We start from the raw sequence: 21,608 nt of genomic DNA on the forward strand, positions 1-21,608 counted from the left end.
TAGAATAGCTGCTTTGTGCCTCTAGAGCTCCAAGAGGAAGAAACCCAAGCATCTTTGGTCTTCAAACTGCATGATTCGTCTCAAGGGTCCAAATTCCTCTTGAAACAAACAGTAGTATTTACCTCGTATGTCATAATATGTGGTGCATTAGCAGATGTAGTGTTCCTCTATCTTTGGCTCTCTTTTTTTGCATAGTGGGCATCCGCGTTTCTCTATCTATATGCCCTCCCATCTGCCTGTCTCAATCCTCACATGGTGGGATGAGGTGCAGATCTGACCAATAATTGTGTGCAATCCCTGAGGCAACTTTGTATCCATGTAATTGGGTTGGGTAATGAAACAATCCTCAGATACCTGAAGTGGGTTTGGTAGTGTTTCATCCTTGTGCCATATGGGGAGGGGATTGGCTCCAAGTCTTCTCCATATCTAACCTTAGTATGTCTGCTCTAATGACATGGTTAAACTCTGATCGGCTTAGGTCAAGTGTAGGGTAATCCAGGCTATAGTGTGTTGGGCCCACTCTGTCGCCTCCTAGCATAGCTGGGAGGAGGAGAGAGCAGTCCAGCAAGACCTAGCAGCCATGCAGAGATTACTACAAGAGGCACTAGGGGTTGCCATCCTCCACGCACAGGAGGTGCACGCACGAGCAGCCATTTCCGGCCTAGAGGACAGGCGCTCGGAGTATTCATTCCGTACCTCAGCAGCTGTCTGGGCGTGGAAAGGAGACACGATGTGCAGGGAACTTTTCAAGGTGCATCAGCCTCGCACTTCAGGAGAGCAAATACGTAGCTATCGGGATTAGTATGGGAGGATTCGTTCTAGCCCAGAGGAGGTGATGGAGATTGCCACCGACTACTATAGGCACCTTTTCCAGTAGGAGACAGCTTCAGCTAGAGGATAGCGATGTAGACAACAGGTCTGGGACCACATCCCGTTCCTCGTCAGAGAGGAGATGGGATGCTCCCTCCTAGTCCCCCTTCAGAGAGAAGGAACTAGAGGAGCCTTTCCATACACACAATGGGCAGAAATACCCGGGAGAGGTGGCCTCTCTAAGGCCTTTTTTACTACCTACTGGGAGGTGGCGAAGGCCTCCTTATTACTGCTAGCTTTCCAGGAGATTTTCACTTCTAGAGGAATGCTAGGGAGTCTTTCGGTAGGCCTTATCAGTCTCCTCTCCAAAGGGGGAGACCAGATGGAGCTATCCGAGTGGAGACCAATCACCTTGTTGTCAGTGTCCTATAAGGCACTGGCAAAGATGATTGGTATGCAACTCCACCCTGTACTTCCAAACATCATTCATGACACATAGACAAACTTTGTCTAGGATAGGAGCATCCTTGACAATGTCTTCACTTTCTTTGAGGCAATAGAGTGGGCCCAACACAGTGGTTAGGGACTGGCTATACTACTCTTGGATCTCGAGAAAGCCTATGGCAGGGTGGATTGGGACTTCTTAGAGGGCACTATGGTGAGGTTGGGCTTCCCCCAAGCATTGATCCGTGGGGTCTCAGCACTTTAGAGTTCGGCCACCAGTAGGGTTCTCGTAGGTGGCAGGCGAGGGGAGGAGTTTTGAGTGGAGAGATCGGTTCGGCGGGACTGCCTCCTAGACCCGTACCTGTTCCTACGCTTTGTAGAGGCTGGCCCGGCTCGCAACATTAGGACATGGCCGGAGGTGTATAGGACGATGGACAAGGGGATGTTGCAATAGGCATTAGGTTGCCAGAGAGAAGTTGAGTTGAGGAGAAGGGAGATAGATGCACCTATACCTCGGAAGTGGCTTGTCCCCTCGAGACAAGAGCTAGTAGAGCCTGGGGAGGTATGAGCCGCTAGGTTTCCACTAGCAAGTATCCCCTTATAGGTGGCAAGTGGAGTGGGAGGCGCCCCACATGGGACTTTCTTCACTATACAGGAGGGGGGCCGTATCGCCCTTGAGATAGAGGGCAGCAGGATGAGGGGATAGTTGTCCTTCGATGGAGGAGGATTCGGGTGGTTGCCCTTTAGGGGAAGACATGGCAGTTGGACCCTTATGTCTTTTGGGAGGAGCTTAGGGAGTGGCACCTCTGGATTTGGGAGGGCAGGCCACTTGATGAGCTAGAGTGGGATCTGGGAGAAAGTCTATGGCCAGCCACTGCGGTCACCAAGAAGCCATCAAGGTTCCTGGAGTACAGAGCCGGGATTAGCAGACACGTACTGATGCAAGAGGAAATGGATTGGGAACCGTCGCGCAACAGGCACTGGGCAAAAGCATAGCATCATGGAGGCTTTCTGACGGACCTTTTGGCGCCACCTATGGGATAGCTGGAGGCCTAGGAGGGTATCGTATTTCCTATGGCTGGTGGCACATGGAGGCTTGGCGGTGGGGAGTTGGTTAGCCTAGATGCAGAAGAAGGGAGGTTGTAAACACTATACACAGCAGCCTCTAGAGTCCCCAAAGCACTGCCTTTGATCGTGTGAGGTGGCGCAGCTCGTGTGGAGAGAAGCATGCCGCATCCTTCGCCATGTAGCATCCATCCTTGGATATATCTATGTGGAGCATTCTGCTGGCAAGCAGTCAGTCAGGGCAGCCACCTTCTTATGAGGCTAGGATGCAGAACACGATATTCATTATGGAGGCTGGGTTGTGCGCAGTGGTTGGTCTGGAGGCTCTACACATCCGCCAGGTACTGGAGCCCATAGCAGACCACTCTAAGGTATGGAAGATCATAGGGAGCCTTACTGGATGGTATATCTGGAAGGTGTGGCGTCAGGAGGTTGTTGGCGGGGAGAGACTTTCAGTACAAGCGACTTTAGCAGAGCTCTGGACCTTCATCATCCACTCCCTCCGCGGCCAATGGGACCAGGTGCAGGGCGAGTCTCTAGCTCCGATCTCATTTTGTGCGCACTTGGGGCGGGCAAGACCTATTTTTCGTGATGTAGGTCGGCAACCCGAGATGGAGATACACCCCTCCTCCATGGCTTCTTGCCCCCATCCCCCCTAGACAGCCCTGAGAGGCTTGTATATTCTGTGACTCTGATCAGCTCCAACTAGTCTGTTAAGCATGAGCACTTCCTTGTATTCGAGTTTTTTCTGAAGTAATATAATTAGCCACGCTTTATTTGCAAAAAAAAAGAATGATATGAAAGTACAATCCTAGAGATACTGTACCATACCAATTGACGGGTGTTCACACAGGGAATAAAATCCTTCTCTAGCTAGAATGTAAAAATTGCAAGTGGATAAGGGAGCATTCACACTAGAACTTAGGAGGAACACAATAAGTGTAACAAACCCCTCTTGAGTGAATGATGTGAACATATATAAGGAATATGCTGATCAATCCCTAAAATGTATCAAGCCTAGAGTCTTGTGAAAGGCTTCCAACTTCTCTCTAGAGAGAGCTTTCTTAAACACATTTGCCAAGTTGTCCTTTGTAGGGATATAAACCAAGTCAATCTCCCCTGCATAGAGCCTCTCTTTGACATAATGATAATGCACCTCAAAATGCTTAGTGTGAGCATGAAAACCAGATTCCTTGCAACTACCATGGCACTTGTACTGACTATTAATATAGATAGAAGTGGGTGACTGCTGTCCCACACTAAGATCAACCAAAAGGTGTTTGAACCATACACATTCCAATGTAGCTGTAAATACTGACCTATATTCAGCTTCACTACCACTACTGGATACCCTCCTGTCAAAACGACGAGTCCAAGTATTGTTTATGAATACATGTAAGCAAAGAGTAGTGTCTTTAGGATAAAGAAAGGCCCAATGTTTGAGTTCCTTTGAGATAACGAAAGATGCGTTTGATTGCTTGCCAATGTGTAGTACCAAGGTTGTGCATAAAGCGTGCCAACCCCAAACTGAACATCAAGAAATGTATTACACAAATACAATAAATAGCCAAGAGCCTATTGATAAGGAGGAGCATCAAATGATTCTCATGCATCCTCAAGTGTAAACCTATGGCTTGTCTCAACAGGAGCATCAAATGATTCTCGTGCATCCTCAAGTGTAAACCTATGGCTTGTCTCAACAGGAGTAGAGATAGGCTTGCAGTCTTCCATTTGAAAACACTAAAGAATATTGGGGATAAAGGCGTTTGTGCCTAGCCATCCGTGTATTAGTTACACTCACAGTACCCGCACACCTATACACTGTAGGTGGTGAGCACCCATCACTGTCACTTCATGCTTTATTCTTTCAGTGACATTTGAGCAAGGGAAGGCCGGTCACACATTGTGACTGTTAGAGTTCCCACATTTTGTGTCTCTTGCTCCTTCCACCATAGCTCTTGCTTCCGCTCCCGCCCTTCCACTGACGGCTCACTCCCTTCAACTATTATCAGAGCTAAGATCGAGGAGCTCTTCCCCTTCAGTTTGCTTCAGCCTGTACATACCTAAGCAATCATTTCAGGGCAGCCATGGTTCTTTCACCTTGAGATATGCATTGAGCTTCACCTTCTATCCAGCTTCTTCTTGTCACTTGAGGCTTGTTCCAAGGCTTTTTTGGGACCTACTGGAGCTCCCCTTGTGCCACATTCAACTCAGCAAGACCAGCATACTTTTTTTGCAAATAAAGTGTGGCTAATTATATTACTTTAGAAAAAACCTGAATACAAAGAAGTGCTCATGCTCAACAGACTAGCTCGAGCTGATGATAAGTCACAGATATATCAAGTATACAAGCCTCTCAAGGCAGTCTAGGGGGGATGGGGGCAAGAAGCCATGGAGGGGGAGTGTATCGCTATCTGGGGTTGCGTGCTTGCATCATGAAGAACATGTCCTGGCTGCCCCAAGTGTGCATGAAGTGAAAACGGAGCTCCTGACAAGCTTGAGACTCGCCCCGCACTTGGTCCCATCGGCCGCGGAGGAAGTGGACGAGGGAGGTCCAGAGCTCTAAGAAAGTTGCTTGTACTGAAAGTCTCTTCCCGCTGAAAACCTCGTGAAATCGTGCCTTCCAGATGTGCCATCCAGTAAGTCTCCCTACGATCTCCCATACCTCAGAGCGGTCTGCTGTGGGCTCCAGTACCTAGCAAATGGGTAGAACCTCCAAGCCAACTAGTGCTCACGACCCAGCCTCAATGATGAAGATCGTGTCATGTATCCCAGCCTCATACAAAAGGTGACGGCCCTGGCTGATTGCCTGCTAGCAGAAAGCTCCCCATGAGATACATCCAAGGTTGGGTGCTATACGGTGGGGAATGTGGCATGCTCCTCTCCACACGAGCTGCGCCATCTCACAAGACCAAAGGCAGTGCTTTGGAGTTTCTAGAGACTGCTGTGGGCAACATTTACAATCTCCATCCTTCTACATCTGAGCTAGCCAACTCCCCACCACCAGACCTCCATCTGCCAGCAACCATAAGAAATACGATACCCTCCTCGGCCTCCAGTTGTCCCATAGGCGGCGCTAGAAAATCTGCCGGAAAGCATCCGTGATGCTATGCTCCACCCAGTACTTGGTACGTGACGGTGCCCAGTCCATGTCCTCCTGCATCAGTACGTATCTGCCAATCCTTGCTGTGTATTCCAGGAGCCTGTGTGGCTGCACAGTGGTTAGCCATAGCCACTCTTTAGGGTCCCACTCAAGCTCATCAAGTGGCTTGCTCTCCCATATCCGAAGGCACCACTCCTGGAACTCCTCCCAGAACACATAAGGGTCCAGACACCATGTCTTCCCCTGAAGGCCAACCACCTAAACCCTCATCCACGGAAAGACAACTATCCCCTCATCCTACTGCCCATTGTCAAGAACCAGACGCCCCCCCTCCTGCACGGTGAAGAAAGTCCCATGTGGGGCACCGCCCACTCTACTTGCCACCTAAACCCTCATCCACGGAAAGACAACTATCCCCTCATCCTACTGCCCATTGTCAAGAACCAGACGCCCCCCCTCCTGCACGGTGAAGAAAGTCCCATGTGGGGCACCGCCCACTCTACTTGCCACCTGTAGGGGGATACTTGGTGAAAATCTAGCAGCTCATACCTCCCTAGGCTCTACTGGCTCTTGTATCAGGGGTCAAGCCACTCCTGAGGTATCACAACCTTAATCTCCCTTCTCATCAACTCAACTTCTCTCTGGTATCCTGATGCCCACTACAACACCTCATGGTCCGCCATCTTGTACACCTCCCGCCATGTCCTGATGGTATGAGCCAGGCCGGCCTCCCAGCCAGCCCATTGGATGTGGGGGCACTCGCCAATTTGTATTCCCTTCTGATCTCTGACCTAGGGGTTCCAAATCATCGATTGGCTGTCTATCTCCTCCTGAAAACCTGGGGGAATTTGAATAAGGGCCTTACGAAGGCCCTACTACACACGAAGTAGGCTAGAAAGAAAGGAGGATCTAGGGGGCATGATCTAGGCCATCATAAAGAGCCACCTTAAGGACGGCCTCCAATCACCCCTAAGCCTCGGTCTGCACTCTTGGAGTCCCTCCTGCAATAGGACCTTCCATGTCTGCCTCCTGGTGTGAGACCGCGGACTACTAGCTTGCCCAAAAGGACAAGACTCTAGTACTTTGGGTCTATGATCCCAAGCCCTCCCTCTGACCGATACCGGATGATGGTCACCCACGCCACCTTGGCCCGGGAGTCCCTGGAACCGTTGGACCTTGTCCAAAGAAAATTCCGCAAGAGGCAGTGAAGCTGAACTACACAGGATGAGGAAAAGCACCAACACGAGGCAATGTACCAGGCCGTCGCTAGGAGGACCTGGTTAACCACCACGGCTCCGGTTGCTAGGGAAAGGCGAGCAGTGCTCTATTAAGTCAACTTTCACCGAATAGTATCAAGGACTAGAAGAAATTGCTCGGCCGGAGTGATGTCGAGTCCCACCTAGAATCCTAGGTAACGGATGGTATGCCCTCTGCATATCCATCTAAATCCTAAGTGGACGCCCCACTCCGTGCTAGAATCCGGGTCTGTAAGGAAACCAACCAACTTTCACCAATTCATTTTCACTCCTGCTGCAATTCAAAACACCTCGAGAGCTAGTCTCACTCTCTCCAACATCAGCTCATCGTCCTCTATGTAGAGTGTTGTATCATTGGCATACTCTAAGTCTCGCAGCTCCGTCTCCTCTCTCACCGGAAGTTGAAGGCCACGTAACCCGCTCACACATGACATGAGGAAGTAAGGCATTGCCTTTGCAAAGAGTAGGAACAAATATAGGGCCAAAGGGCAGCCCTGTTGGACCGATCTCTCCAGCCGGAACTCCTCTCCTCGCCTTCCACCTATGAGAACCCTACTGGTAGCCGATCTGTAAAGTGCAGAGACCCCGCGGATCCATGCCTGGGGGAAGCCCAACCTCACCATGGTACCCTCTAAGAAGTCACAGTCAACCTTGTCATAGGCTTTCTCAAAATTCACGAGTAGTACCGCCAATCCCTAACCACTGTGCCGAGGCCACTCCGTCGCCTCAAAGAAGGTGAAGACATTGTCTAGGATGCTCCTATCCTAGGCAAAGCCTGTCTGTGCGTCATGGATGATGTCTGCAAGCTTAGGATGGAGTCACCTACCAATCATCTTGGCTAGTGCCTTATAGGCCACCGACAATAGGGTGATCGGTCTCCATTGGGATAGCTCCAACCGGTCTCCCCCTTTCGGGAGGAGAGTGATAAGACCTATCGATAGACTCCTTGGCATCCGTCCTGAGCTGAAGATCTCCTGGAAGGCCAACAATAGGGGGGAAGACCTGTATACATGATCAGCAAATCAACGTGATTTACTTCTATTTACAGGCCCCTATTCCTGATCAGCTTCATCATCATCTTCAACTTCCCGAGCTCCTGAGCACCCTCGGGCATTAACTTGGCATTGTAGCCGATACTTTGGGCATGAGCTTGGGCATCATTTAAGGCTCGTGGGATCAACCATTATCTTACAGTTTATGACAGATTGCTGTACTAACATCTGGGACAGCATATTCTCAGAGTTTGGAGCTCCCATTTATGTCTACTAATACTTGTATGGTACCATGATGCTTGAGGGATGTTACGACATTGTATTGGATGCTTATTGGCTGATTTAGGCTCTTATTTGGCTCAGTTCTCAGAGGCTTTTTTCACTGCTGTTATAACAGGGCAGCAAGCTTTTATCAGGCAAAAATAAATGTCTATTGCTCTTGGATGTCATCCGCGTGCTTCATATAAACGTATTGGTGCTTAGCATTGGTCTATGCACTCAAAGATGCTATGGGATGCTCTTGAGCTTTGATTTTGAGCTTGGCAATATTCACCTTGATTGCGATTTCATGCCTTGGTTGCTTTAGTGGCTTATGAAGTAATGGGCTTGAAGAACATATTGGGTTTTATGCTTCCGTCTTATACTTCATGTACCTTGGATGCTCGGATGTCATGTGCTTAGTGTATTGAGCTTACATTGCTCATTTGGCATTCGACTTTTATTCTAGTGGGAGCTGCTACTTGTTACTTGGATGTTACATAGAGCAATTGATACTTGCAATTGATCTTAAGTGTATTACTGTGAGACAATAGGACTCATTGTGCCATGTAACATGCTCTCTTGATATGTGTGCAGTTACCCTATCATGGCTGATTTGATCTGTTTGCGTGGACTTGGCACTTATGTCTGGTATTTATACGCTTTTGGGTTATGTATTGAGCTTTGCTCAGTGGATTATGCATATGGCAGTTCTCTTTATTTACCCTTGAGACCTACCTTGTGCATGATGTCTATGTCTATTGCATATATGGTTATTGACACACTGCGATTATGACAGTCTTCAGTGCTGGTTATTCTTGTCTTCTTCATCTTGATTGCTCACAATGAGCCGCTGACCTATTGCTGCAATGTATTACAGCAGCCTGTCATTTTTTATCTATGCATTCTTTATGAGAGCACTCACTTGTACTTCACAGTTTCTTGATTGTAGTTTGTGAACAGCTCATTACCTTTGCAATCTTGCTTGTTTACAGTTTGATTTGGCAATGGTTTTGGGGCTGATAAACATTGATGTTGAGGATTGGGTTGAACTAGATGAGCTATGCATTTCCACAATCATTTTATCACTCTCTAAGCAAGTTCACTACAATGTTTTGACTAACAATCTGACTGCATATCAGCTTTGGATAGAGATTAAGAATCTTTACGATAAGCAGAGTCCTCCATCTCAAATTTATTGGCTAAAACAGTTGATGGACCTTCGCATGAAGGAAGGGCCTTCCATGTCTGCACATTTGAATGAGTTTCACTTCATCATCAGCCATCTCGCTTCATAGGAGATTGAGTTCAAGGATCCTTTGCATTCTTTCTTTCTACTTGGTACTCTATCTAAGTCATGGGATACTTTCCATATGGCTCAATGGCCTAACACCTCAAAGGATGGGCTGAAATTAAAGGATGTTGAGGGTGCCCTCTTGGCACAAGGTGAACAAATTGAATGTGGATACTTCATGTACGCCACATGCATTGATTGTGAGAGACTAGCAAGATGGAAATGGCCATGGTAGAGACTCTCAAATGTCGCAATCTAGGACACATGGGCTGTCTCATAGTAATTCCTATGGTTGTAAGTCTGGTCTTACTTCTTATTATTGTGGAAAAGCAGGTCATATTTGGTGAGAGTGCCATAAAATGCACAACCCCGACAGGCCCGCAAGTGGACACTGACGGCTTTACACAGGTCTAGAGACGACAGAGAGGGAGACGACAGGGGGGGTCTCATTGAGCCCCTCAGACATAGCCATGGGAGTAGAGAGTAGGAGGGCGAGTGACGAACCCCCAGCAAAGCACCCCGCAGCACCCCCTAGCTCTTCCCGCCTAGCAGGATCATAGACCTCCACCTCCACTATCCACGGAGGCATCACACACTACATCACCTGAGATTCCACAGCCCCACATCCACCCCCTCCTCATGGATCCCCCCCCCACCGACCCTAGCCCATAGTCTCCCCCTTCTAGGGCCACCCGGCGCCCCCCCCCCCAAAAACACCTGCCTCATACCTCCGATGACCCCACCATTCCTCAATCTTCCTCCTCCCCACCATCTCTCCCATTGATCAATTCCCCTCATTCTCACCTAGTACAAGTGACCCCCCATCCCTCCCTTCCCACAGGAGGCGACGAGCCTCATATACCTATATCTTCCCCTCACTAGCAGCCTAGTCCCCCCCCCTCCCCACATAGCCACTAGCTCATCTAACCCTGTTGCCCGTCACACTTTCCTGAGACAAGCACAGTTTGCTACCATAGGAGTTCTTTGGTAGTGGTCCGTAGTCTTGCTTTAGAGTTGCGGAGCGCGGAGAGTTTCCACTACCTGTGGAGGTGGGGATCTTCGTGGTCCGCAAGTCAAGGAGCGGCAAGGTCCATTTACTAGTACCACGAGAAAGACCAAACTATGCTTTCTTCCTACAGACCTCTCATTCATGACACTGGACAATGACATAGATAGAGGAGGAGGTGAAGGGCCAAGTGGCTGACCACATCTCCTAGTGGATGGAAGAAGAAGGACTAGCACTCTTTTCCTAGCAGTGGCCAGGGTGCATGATGGACATTAACTGGTGGGTTGGAGTTGAGGTCCCACATTTGAGCATTATTTTTCGAGCCCCTCCACAGTGGAGAGCACCGATGGATGTGATCAAGTGGCCCCTTGCACAGGCTGCCCATTTCTACCAGTGTACAAAGTCACACCTCTCAGTCTAGCTGATAGATGCCCCGGTGGTACCGCCTGGAGCATCTATTACTCTCATGGTCCGCTAGAGAGCCACCACGAGGGAATCGAGTTCACCTTCCACGCATGCCCCATAGCTCTTATTCTTCATCAGCAACTTCCAGACGGAACAAATGCCTGTTGTTCGGTCAGTCACAAGCTTCCCTATGGGTTTACATCTAGCATCTTAGAATGTGAATAGCCTCCACTACAGTGGGACACATGGTTCCAAGAAGTTGATTGTTCGGCAGGAGTTGTAGCCTACCCTTGCTGGATGGATCAACATCTTATTTGTGCAGGAGCACAAGCTCACCCCCGCCCAGGCCCATCCGGAAGGAAAGGAAGGACGCGCAATAGAAACCTATGGTCAGACGCCAGTGCACTCAACAAGTGCCCCCCAGTCAAACACCTTGTACGTAGTCCTCTCTGAGGAGCAACTCTTAGCCGTCCGAGCTAAAGAGCTGGAGCTAATGGAAACAGCGATTTATGGTCAAGTAGTAGGACATTCCCCAGCCAGGGCCCAGCTTCGGGACTGGCTTCACTCCACGCTGCACATCAGCACAGTGTAGATCATGGAGGCGGTCCTATTGGGCCAAGGGATCTTCATAGTCCGGCTCAGCTCAGTAGACGTAGCTCGCGAGCTACTCTCCAGTTCACCATATGCGTCTACGAAGGGGGTCATATACATGGTCCCTTGGTACAGTGGCTTTAATGTGGAGACGTTTGCACTCTACAACAGGTTTCTTCGGCACCCGATCACCCTTCTTTTCCCTGGCCTTGTGATTGAGTATCGTCAGTTGGTGAAAGACTTTGGACGGCTCTCAGCACTGTCCTTCCCGCGTCTTTTGTGGATGCAGTGACAGTAGTAGGAGTCCCAAAGGTACGGGTGGCAGTGAAAGAGGTCAAGAATATCCCACAGTTCCTAGAGATTGAGGCAGGCGGGCACTCCTTTAGGCAGCAAGTTATTGTGACTGGGCAACTAGGGCAGTGCCTGCGCTGCCACGACTTTGGGTATTAAGCAGCAAGTTATTGTGACTGGGCAACTAGGGCAGTGCCTGCGCTGCCACGACTTTGGGTATTAGGCAGCAATTTGTACGGGTTTTGGAGCCAAGGCGGCTCCTCCCACAGGTCCGCAGGTGGACGCTGACAGTTTCACACGGGTCCACAGACGACAGAGAGGGAGACGGCAAGGGGGGGCGTAGCCAGATTCTTAGACCCAGCCTCGTCAGCAAGGTGTTGGCGGCCGAGCGACCCCCTCTCGGCAGAGCACTCCACAGCCCCCCGCTATCTGCCCCACTCGACAGTACCGCAGCTCCCCACATTCTCCACCCGCACCACAGACTGCCTCGCTTGAGTTCCCACAGGCCCCTCACCCACCCCCCCATATCCGATGCCCCCCCTCCTCCCACTGACCTTGACCCACAGCCCCCCCTTGCTAGGGCCAGCACCACCCCCCCCATCCGCCATGCATCTCCAACCATCTCACCGTCCCTCGATTCTCTTCCCCCCCATCACCCCCCCTACCGAGCACCCCCCTGATCCGCACCCAGGTTAGGTGAGCCCCCCTAGACCCACCCCCCCTCCTCCCACAGGAGGTGATGAGCCACACACACCTACCTCCTCCGCGCACCAGCAGTCTTCCCCCTCCCACATAGCCACCAACTCATCCGCCACTGCCACCCACCACACTTTCCTGAGACAGGCACATTTTTTGCCACAAGAGTTTTTCCGCAATGGCCCATGGTCCTACCTGCGAGTTGTGGATTGCGGAGAATTCCCACTACCTCTAGAGGTGGGATCTTCGTGGTTCATAAGTCAAGGAGGGGCAAGATCCACCTACTAGCACCACCGGATGGACCAAACTATGCCTTTTTTCTTCAGCCATCTTACTCAAAGGAGTGGACGACTACACAGATTGAGGAGGAGTTGAAGAGTCAGGTGGCGGATCACATCTCCCAGTGGATGGGAGATGAAGAATTAGCACTGTTTGCACAACAGTGGCCAGGTTGCATGATGGACATTAACTCGTGGGCTGGCGCCGAGGTCCCACACTTGAGCATTATCTTTCGAGCCCCTCCACAGTGGAGAGCTCTGAGGGATGTGATCAAGTGGCCCCCAGCACAAGCGGCCAGCTTCTACCAATGTATAGAGTCGCGATTTGCAGCATGGCTGATAGATACATTGATAGTACCACCTGGAGCATCTATCACCCCTATGGTCCGAGGGCCACCATGGAGGACTGGAGTTCACCATCCAGATCGGCACCAAAGCGCACTTACATGCCTCACAGTCTCTCCTCCTCATCTGCAGCATCCACACCGAACAGATGCGTGTTCGGTCAGTCACAGGTTTCCCCATGAGCTTACATCTTGCATCCTAGAATGTGAACAGTCTCCACTACAGTGGGGCACGTGGCTCCAAGAAGTTGATTGTTCGGCAGGAGTTGCAGCCTGCCCTTGCCGGATGGATCGACATCTTGCTTCTGCAGGAGCACAAGCTCACCCTCACCCAGGCTCAGCGAGTTGGAAAGGTACTTCCAGGCAGCTCGCACACTTACTCGAAGCACGCCATAGGTGCCCACGGCAAGAGTGGAGGTGTATGCACCTCTATTGGCCCGAGTCTCACCACTTGTGTACGAGATCACGGGACGATAGTGGCAAGAAGGGTTCTATGGATCTGACTACATATTGGGGACTCGTGTATTGGAGTTCTCAATGTCTATGCCCCTACGGAGGTTAGGGCATGCAGCAGGTTCTGGGTGGAGATTGCAGCTGGACTCCCAGAGGTGGACTCCTGGATTGTTGGAGGAGACTTCAACAACCTGGAGGCTTTGGAGGACCAACAGGGCAGAGGAAGAAACTACAAGGGCATGGCTGGGGAGGAGCAGGAGGCATGGGAGGTCTTTTTGCTTGCAGTCGGAGCATGTGATGCCTGGAAAGACCCTGCCTTCCACAGGAGGGAGAGGTCGTTGGACTTCTCCTGGGGATACAGGTGGCTAGGTGGAACCCTGATCGAGTAGTTGGACAGGTTTTATGTGGGAGAGTGGGGAGGCTCTCGTGGAGGCCAGATTGAGTAGTTGGAAGGCACCATGTTATCCGATCATTGCCCGGTTCTCCTGACACTTGACCCCCCAACATCCGCCCTAGATACACGATCCTATTAGATCCCTGACTCGATCCATAGGAGAGAGGAGGTGTCGAGACAGATAGAGCAAATTTGGACCAGAGACTGGGACAAGAGGGACCGGATAGCAGAGGAGGTTGCAGAGGTCCTAGCCGAGTCAAGCAAAATCTGCCAAGAGGCAACCATACAAGCCAGGCAGCAGTGTTGGGAGGAGGAGAGCGCACTCCAGCGGGACCTTGCAGCCACGCAGAAATTATTACAGGAGGCACTAGGAGATCCCACCCTCCACGCACAGGAATTGCGCGTGCGTGCAGCCATTGCTGGCCTAGAGGACAGGCGCTCGGAGTTCTCTTTCCTCACCTCAGTAGCCTATTGGGCGTGGAAGGGAGACACGATGTGTAGGGAGTTCTTCCAGGCGCACCAGCCCCGCACCACAAGAGAGCAGATATGCAGCCTTCGGGATCAGTATGGGAGGACCCGTTCTAGCCCAGATGAGGTGATGGAGATTGCCACCGACTATTACACGTGCCTTTTCCAGCAGGAGACAGCTTCAGCTAGAGGACAGAGATGCAGACAGCAGGTATGGAATCACATCCCGTCCCTCATCACAGAAGAGATAGGACACTTCCTCCTAGCCCCCTTCACAGAGAAGGAACTAGAGGAGGCTTTCCATCCACACAGGATGGGCAAAAATGCCCGGGGGAGGATGGCCTCTCTAAGGCTTTCTTCACTACCTACTGGGAAGTGGTAAAGGACCCCCTACTGAGGGCTTTCCAGGAGATCTTCACCTCAGGACAAATACCAGGGAGTCTCTCGGCAAGCCTTATCAGTCTTCTCCCCAAAGGGGGAGACCGGTTGGAGCTCTCCCAGTGGAGACCGATTACCTTATTGTTAGTGGCCTATAAGGCACTGGCAAAGATGATTGGTAGGCGATTACGCCCCATGCTTCTAGATATCATTCATGACACATAGACAGGCTTTGTCCAGGATAGGAGCATCCTAGACAATGTATTTACATTCTTTGAGGCGGCAAAGTGGGCTCAACACAGTGGGCAGAGACTAGCAGTATTACTCTTGGATTTCGAGAAAGCTTATAATAGGGTGGACTAGGATTTCCTAGAGGGCACCATGGTGAAGTTGGGATTCCCCCACACTTGGATTCGTGGGGTCTTCGGCCTGTACAGATTGGCCACCAGTAGGGTTCTCATAGACGAAAGGCGAGGGGAGAAGTTTCGCTGGAGAGATCGGTTCGACAGGGCTATCCCCTGGCCCCATACCTGTTCCTACTCTTCGTAGAGGCAATGTCTCACTTCCTCAGGTCACGTGTGAGCGGGTTACGCAGCCTCCGACTTCCAGTGAGAGAGGAGACTGAGTTGTTAGACTCAGAGTACGCAAATGACACAGGCCTCTACATAGAGGACGATGAGGTGATGCTGGAGAGAATGAGGTTGGCTCTTGACGTGTTCTGCATTGTAGCTAGAGCAAAAATCAACTGGCGAAAGTCGGTTGGTTTCCTCACAAACCCAAACTCTAGCATGGAGTGGGGCGTCTTTAGATGGGTGAGCACAAGGCAGACCATCCGATACCTAGGGTTCCAGGTGGGACTCGACATCACTCCTGCCCAACAATTTCTTCCTGTCCTTGATTCTATTCAAAGGAAACTGACCTACTGGAGCACGGTTCGCCTCTCACTAGCCGGTCGAGCGCTGGTGGTTAACCAGGTCCTCCTAGCGACGGCCTGGTACATCGCCTCGTGTTGGTGTTTCTTCTCATCGTGCGTAGTACAGCTTCGCCGCCTAGTGTGGAATTTCCTTTGGTCTGGGTTTGATGGCTCCAGGGATTCCAAGGCCAAGGTGGTGCGGGCAACCATCATACGACATAGGTCAGAGGGAGCCCTTGGGATCATAGATCCAAAGTATCAGAGTATGGCTCTCTTGGGAAAGCTAGTTGTCCGCAGTCTCACACCAGGCAGGCAAACCTGGAAGATCTTATTGCAGGAGGGTCTTTAGGATTGCAAACCGAGGCTTGGCGGTGAGTGGAGGCCGTCCGTGAGATGGATCTTCATGTCAGCCCAGGTCACCCCCCCCAGATCACCTTTCCTTCGCAGCCTACTCCACGTGTGGCACGGCCTCTGTAAGGCCCTAATTCAGAGTCCCCCTAGGTTGCCAGGACAAAATAGATCATCAGCCGGTGATCTGGAACCTCCAGTTCAAAGATCGAGAAGGGGCACAGATAGGTGAGCGCCCCCACATACAGTGGGCTAGGTGGAAGGCCGGCCTGGCTTGTACCATCAGGACATGGCGGGAGGTGTACAGGATGGCAGATGAGGAGATGTTACAGCGAGTATCAGGCTGCCAGAGAGGAGTGGAGTTGAGGAGAAGAGAGATAGACGCAGCAATACCTCTGGAATGGCTTGCTCCCCCGATACAAGAGCCGATAGAGCCCGGGGAGGCATAGGCAGCTAGGTTTTCACCAGCACACATCCCCCTTCAGGTGGCAGGTAGAGTGGGTGGCGCCCCGCAGGGGACTTTCTTCGCCGTTCAAGAGGGGGGACGTCTGGCCCTTAACAGAGAACAACAGGATGAGGGGATTACCACCCTTTCATGAAGGAGGATTCGAGTGGTAGGTCTTCAAGGGAAGACATGGCGGCTGGAGCCCTATGTTTTCTAGAAGGAGCTCAGGGAGTGGCGCCTTTGGATCTGGGAGGGCAGACCACTTGATGAGCTGGAGTGGGATCCAGGAGAGTGGCTATGGCCGGCCTCTGCGGTCGCCAAAGAGCCACCCAGGTTCCTAGAGGACACTGCAGGATCGACAGACATGTACTGATGCAGGAGGATATGGAGTGGGCGTCATCACGCAGCAGGCACTGGGCGGAGCACAGCATCACGGAGCCCTTCCGACGGACCTTCTAGCGCCACCTATGGGATAGCTAGATGCCGAGGAGGGTGTCGTACTTCTTATGGCTGGTGGCACATGGAGGTTTGGCGGTGGGAAGTTGGCTTGCCTAGATGCAGAAGGAGGGAGGCTGTAAGCGCTGCACCCAGCAGCCTTTGGAAACCCCAAAGCACTGCCTTTGGTCATGTGAGGAGGCGCAACTTGTGTGGAGAGGAGCATGCTGTATCCTTCAACGTATAGTACCTAGCCTTGGGTGTATATCATGGGGAGCTTTCTATTGGCAGGCAGTCAGCTAGGGCCATCACCGTTTGTGCGAGGCCAAGATGCAGGACATGATCTTCATGATCGAAGCAGGATCGTGCACAGTGGTCGGTCTGGAGGCTCTACCCATCCGCCAGGTACTGGAGTGTTGAGAAACACGGATCTAGAGCTAGTTGGCTATGGTGGATGCAAGTCAAACACACGATACATTATCAGAGTGAGAGATTGTAACTCAAATGAATTAGGTTCCAAGATAGATTAGCTTGGACTCATAAAGACAATTTTGAGTGACTCAAACTGATAGTGTCATTACATTATGAATGAGTGTCAAGTACATGGTTATATAGCTTTTTTGGATAGTACCACTTTCCTCTCTGTGCTTATGGGATTCTAGATATCTCTTTCTAGAGCTTTTGGAGCATACAACTTTTGTCATCTCTCTTATACATAGCCTCTTCTAGGCATACATCCTTTGATTTCTCAACACCCCCTCTCAAATGATGAATCTCTACCCTTGCTGGCTTTTGCCCCCCCTGCATACAAAGATGGACCAGGAGACTAGCTCTATAGTAGCCTAGTCAAGTTAAGGCTTGAGACTTTACATTTTTGGTAGGGTTTTTACAACATTCACTATGTGAAATAAAGATCCACTAAGGGAACCATGATCCACTAAGGGAGAGTCTTTGTTTTCTTGTCAGCAGAGCAGCAGCGGAAATTTGTTAATCTTCTTCTTGCTTCCTTGGCAAACTTTGGAGATATCCTTGTTCTTCTTGGTGACGTTGATCTTCAAGGTTTTCTTGGCTTTTTGTCTTCATGCTCTTTATTTTTGTTGACATCCTTTTTGTTGGCATGTGGTACTTCTCTTTTAATCTTCTTGACACGATCTTTGTGCTTCATAGATATGTTGATAAGATCTAGCATGATATATGCATAGTGCAAGCAAATCATTTCTGATGCGGGAAGGTCTTACCGTGAGTATACTCAGGCAGTGTCTAATCCCATACAAGTGCTTTAGATATTGAAGAAATGGCACAAAATGCTAGTGTCTAAAGAAACTTGATGGAGTAGAAAATCGGTATTAAAACTAAGATCACTGTGAATAGCTTAGAGTGGAGTTGGTTTGAAACAAGAGACACCAAATTCCTCTGCCTTTGAAAGAAGACCCAGCTTTTCAATGGATGACAATGAAAAACCTGCCTTTTCAGCAGCAGAGAGAAGGCCGGCTTTCTCAGCCTTGCTTAACAGTCTTAGTTGCTCCACCCTTGACAGTAATTTCACAGCAGTGATTCATCACCTGAGAAGACCAGACAGCTAGCTGCCTTATAGTGAGCGGGCCAAACTCTCAGCAATCTTCCAGTTGCAACCTCCCAGATGTATAACCTTCCAGATGCACCGCCCCCCACAATATACGATCCATCACTTGTACAGGCAAGGGGTCCAATTGATTCAACTGGATAGTTTTTGAACTCAAGCTGTGCCTTATTCCAGACCCAAAGAAAGATGGCACCGCCTCCAATAGCTGATGAACCAGGCTTAGGGACTTGTGATGCAGCAAGGAACTGTCTGCCAACGCAAGCAAGTCCATTGCGTGGAGAGGTGCATGATTTCAGGTGTGCGATCTCTATGCCAGAGGCAAGGTCCTAGACAGTGACGCTTGCGTCGAGTGGGAATGAAACAACAAGGGCTTCGCCAAAAGAAGCCAGTTTTCCCCCATCCACCAACGGCCGCGAGGCTGCTGTATTTCTCTCTCTTCTCTATTCACTCTAGCCTTGCTGCTGTCAGGCTGTCGAGCTTCTCTTGCCCTGTCAGGGCCTCTGCCATAGCCCGAGAGCTTGCCTCTTGAACTGGGGTAGAGACCTGGGGATCTGAATTCCTTCAATATAAACTCTAAACTGATCTTCTTGAGTAGCAGCACTTTCTTCCTTGAGCTCCTTTGGTAGCACCTCCTTCCTTAAGCTTCTTCTCCTCGTACACACAATGGATGTTGAATGGTTTGAAAGATTGGGATTGGAATGAGCTTGTAAAAGGAGAAGAATGAAGGAGGGAAAATCCTAGAGCATGCACAGAAGAAGAGATTCCACCTACTAGCTTCCTAGCTCAGCCATGGCTCTAATACCATGTTGAGAAACACGGATCTAGAGCTAGTTGGCTATGGTGGATGCAAGTCAAACACACGATACATTATCAGAGTGAGAGATTGTAACTCAAATGAATTAGGTTCCAAGATAGATTAGCTTGGACTCATAAAGACAGTTTTGAGTGACTCAAACTGATAGTGTCATTACATTATGAATGAGTGTCAAGTACATGGTTATATAGCTTTTTTTGGATAGTACCACTTTCCTCTCTGTGCTTATGGGATTCTAGATATCTCTTTCTAGAGCTTTTGGAGCATACAACTTTTGTCATCTCTCTTATACACAGCCTCTTCTAGGCATACATCATTTGATTTCTCAACATGGAGCCCATAGCAAACTGCTCAAAGGTATTGGAGATCATAGGGAGTCTTACTGGATGGCATATATGGAAGGCGTGGTGCCAAGAGGCTTTCGGCGAAGTGAGACTTTCAGCACATGCGACTTTAGCAGAGCTCTGGACCTCCATCATCCACTCCCTCCGCGACCGATGGGATCAGGTGTAGGGTGAGTCCAGGGCTCGTCAGGAGCTTCGCGGTCACTTCATGTGTACTTGGGGCGGCCAGGGTCTGTTCTTTGTGATGCAGGCAGGCAGCCCCATTTGGTGATATATAAACCCCCCCCCCATGGCTTCTTGCCCCCATCCCCCCTAGAACTCCCTGAAAGGCTTGTATACATGATGTATTGGTGACTTTGCATCAACTCCAGCTAGTTTGTTGAGCATGAGCACTCTGCTGTAATCAATTTTTTTGAGTAATATAATCAGCCACATTTTACTTGCAAAAAAAAAAAGAATGAATTAGTGACATATAAGTCAATGATGGATGCACAAATAGCAATGCCTGACGTGCCGGAATTAAAGAAAGAAGTGGAAAGTTTAAAAAAAGACATGCACACATGGGTGAATGTGGTAGAGGAGCTTAAAAGAAAGTAGAAAATGTTCAACAAACAATGAACGAAAATGCACAATGGATTGAGGTAGTCAGAAGAAATAAAGGGATGCCTCCTAACAAAGTAGAAATAATGAACACAACACTAGTAGAGGAGGAAGCAAAGAGGAAACTTCGTGCAATGCGTGTACATGCATGTACGTGTGGTGGGGCGGGCTAAAAAAGGAAACCCCCAAGAGGACGCTGAAATACTTTGTACTAAGATGGATGCAGATGGAACATGCATTATGGATGCTTGGAGGATACGTGATCCAAATGACAAAAGAGGTTAGATCCTCATGCTGAAATTTGGGGACATGGATAGCAAAAGGGCCTTCTTATCAAAAAGAAAGGCTTTGAAGGGCAAAAAGATTTACCTTGATGAGAATCTCACACCCGCAAAGTTAGAGCATAGAAGGGCTTGCATGCCAAAAAAAAGTGTTGGAGGCACGTAAAGAAGGCAAGTATGCTGTGTATAGAGATGGCAGAGTAATCATAGCAGAACGAAGGTCGCAATGATGGTATGAGGCCTATGAGACGTTAAAGATGTCCCTTTGGAATTGTAATGGTTCAATGAGACTTGATGTAGGTTATTTTGAGGATACTTTTCGTGGGATAGACATGGCTATGTATACAAAGATATATTAGTGTACAAATTCTAGATTACCGGATGTTGTGGGATACAAATGGGAGAGCATATACAGACCTCAACCCCATAGACCAAGAGGAACCAAGGGGTAAGGAGGGGTGGCTATTCTTTATCATGAGAGCCTCCAGGACATGATTCACGTGGTTTCACGAGATGTGGATGCTAGATACATGTGGGTAAGGCTAAGGATAGGGCACCCGAGGGATCTATATGTTGCGGTATGCTACTTCCCACCTGCCTCTTCAACATTTGCTCTTTGGGAGGGATCACCATTTGAAGTACTACATGAAGATATTATGAGATATGCAAGTATTGGGGACATACTACTAGTGGGAGACTTTAATGCTCGAACAGCAAGTGAGCAGTCCACCTTTTATGATATTGAACATGAAATGTTTAAGGAATTGGCATTGGATAAACTAGGGCTTGTCACGACATCTCAAGATAAGGAGGTGACAGCATATGGATCCCATCTGCTATCTTTGGGAAGTGCTCACGGATTGGCTATATTCAATGGCCTATTAAAATGGCCGGAGTGGATGCTTTCACTTGTTGGAAGAGCAAAAAAGGGGCCATTGTGCTGGACTATGTAATGGACTCACCAGCGTTAATTCCAGAAATTAAGCATTTTGAGATATCTCATAACCCGATCAGCATAGCGGCCGACCATGCGATCCTAAAATTTACTCTAGCATGTAGTCGGAGATAAGAAACATGCACACAGTTACACACATTCCTGCATTATGAATTTCTAGAGCAAACGTGGCTTAAGTCAACTAAACCAACATGAACCACTAGAAGATGTCACTAGATCTTTGGCAAAGGTTTTACACGTTGCAGCTTCAGAGGCATTCCCATGTAAGATGGGCTCTACTACAATACGCAGTTGTACTGCCCCTCAAAATGCTTGGTATGATAATGAGTGTAGATAGACTAGGACCCACCTACAAAAGGATATTA

At 49.5% G+C, this 21,608-nt stretch overlaps 1 protein-coding gene across 3 annotated transcripts in view; it reads left to right on the top strand.

The window, feature by feature from the left end:
- Nucleotides 1-21,608, top strand: part of LOC148033718 (sodium/calcium exchanger NCL1-like) — a 190,993-nt gene that overhangs the window by 156,010 nt on the left and 13,375 nt on the right. The gene's annotated exons all lie outside the window — the stretch shown is intronic.

This window comes from Lygodium microphyllum, chromosome 7 (genome assembly GCF_053477565.2).
Source record: "Lygodium microphyllum isolate KBCC chromosome 7, Lygodium_microphyllum_v1.1.10, whole genome shotgun sequence".
Taxonomy (NCBI): domain Eukaryota; kingdom Viridiplantae; phylum Streptophyta; class Polypodiopsida; order Schizaeales; family Lygodiaceae; genus Lygodium; species Lygodium microphyllum.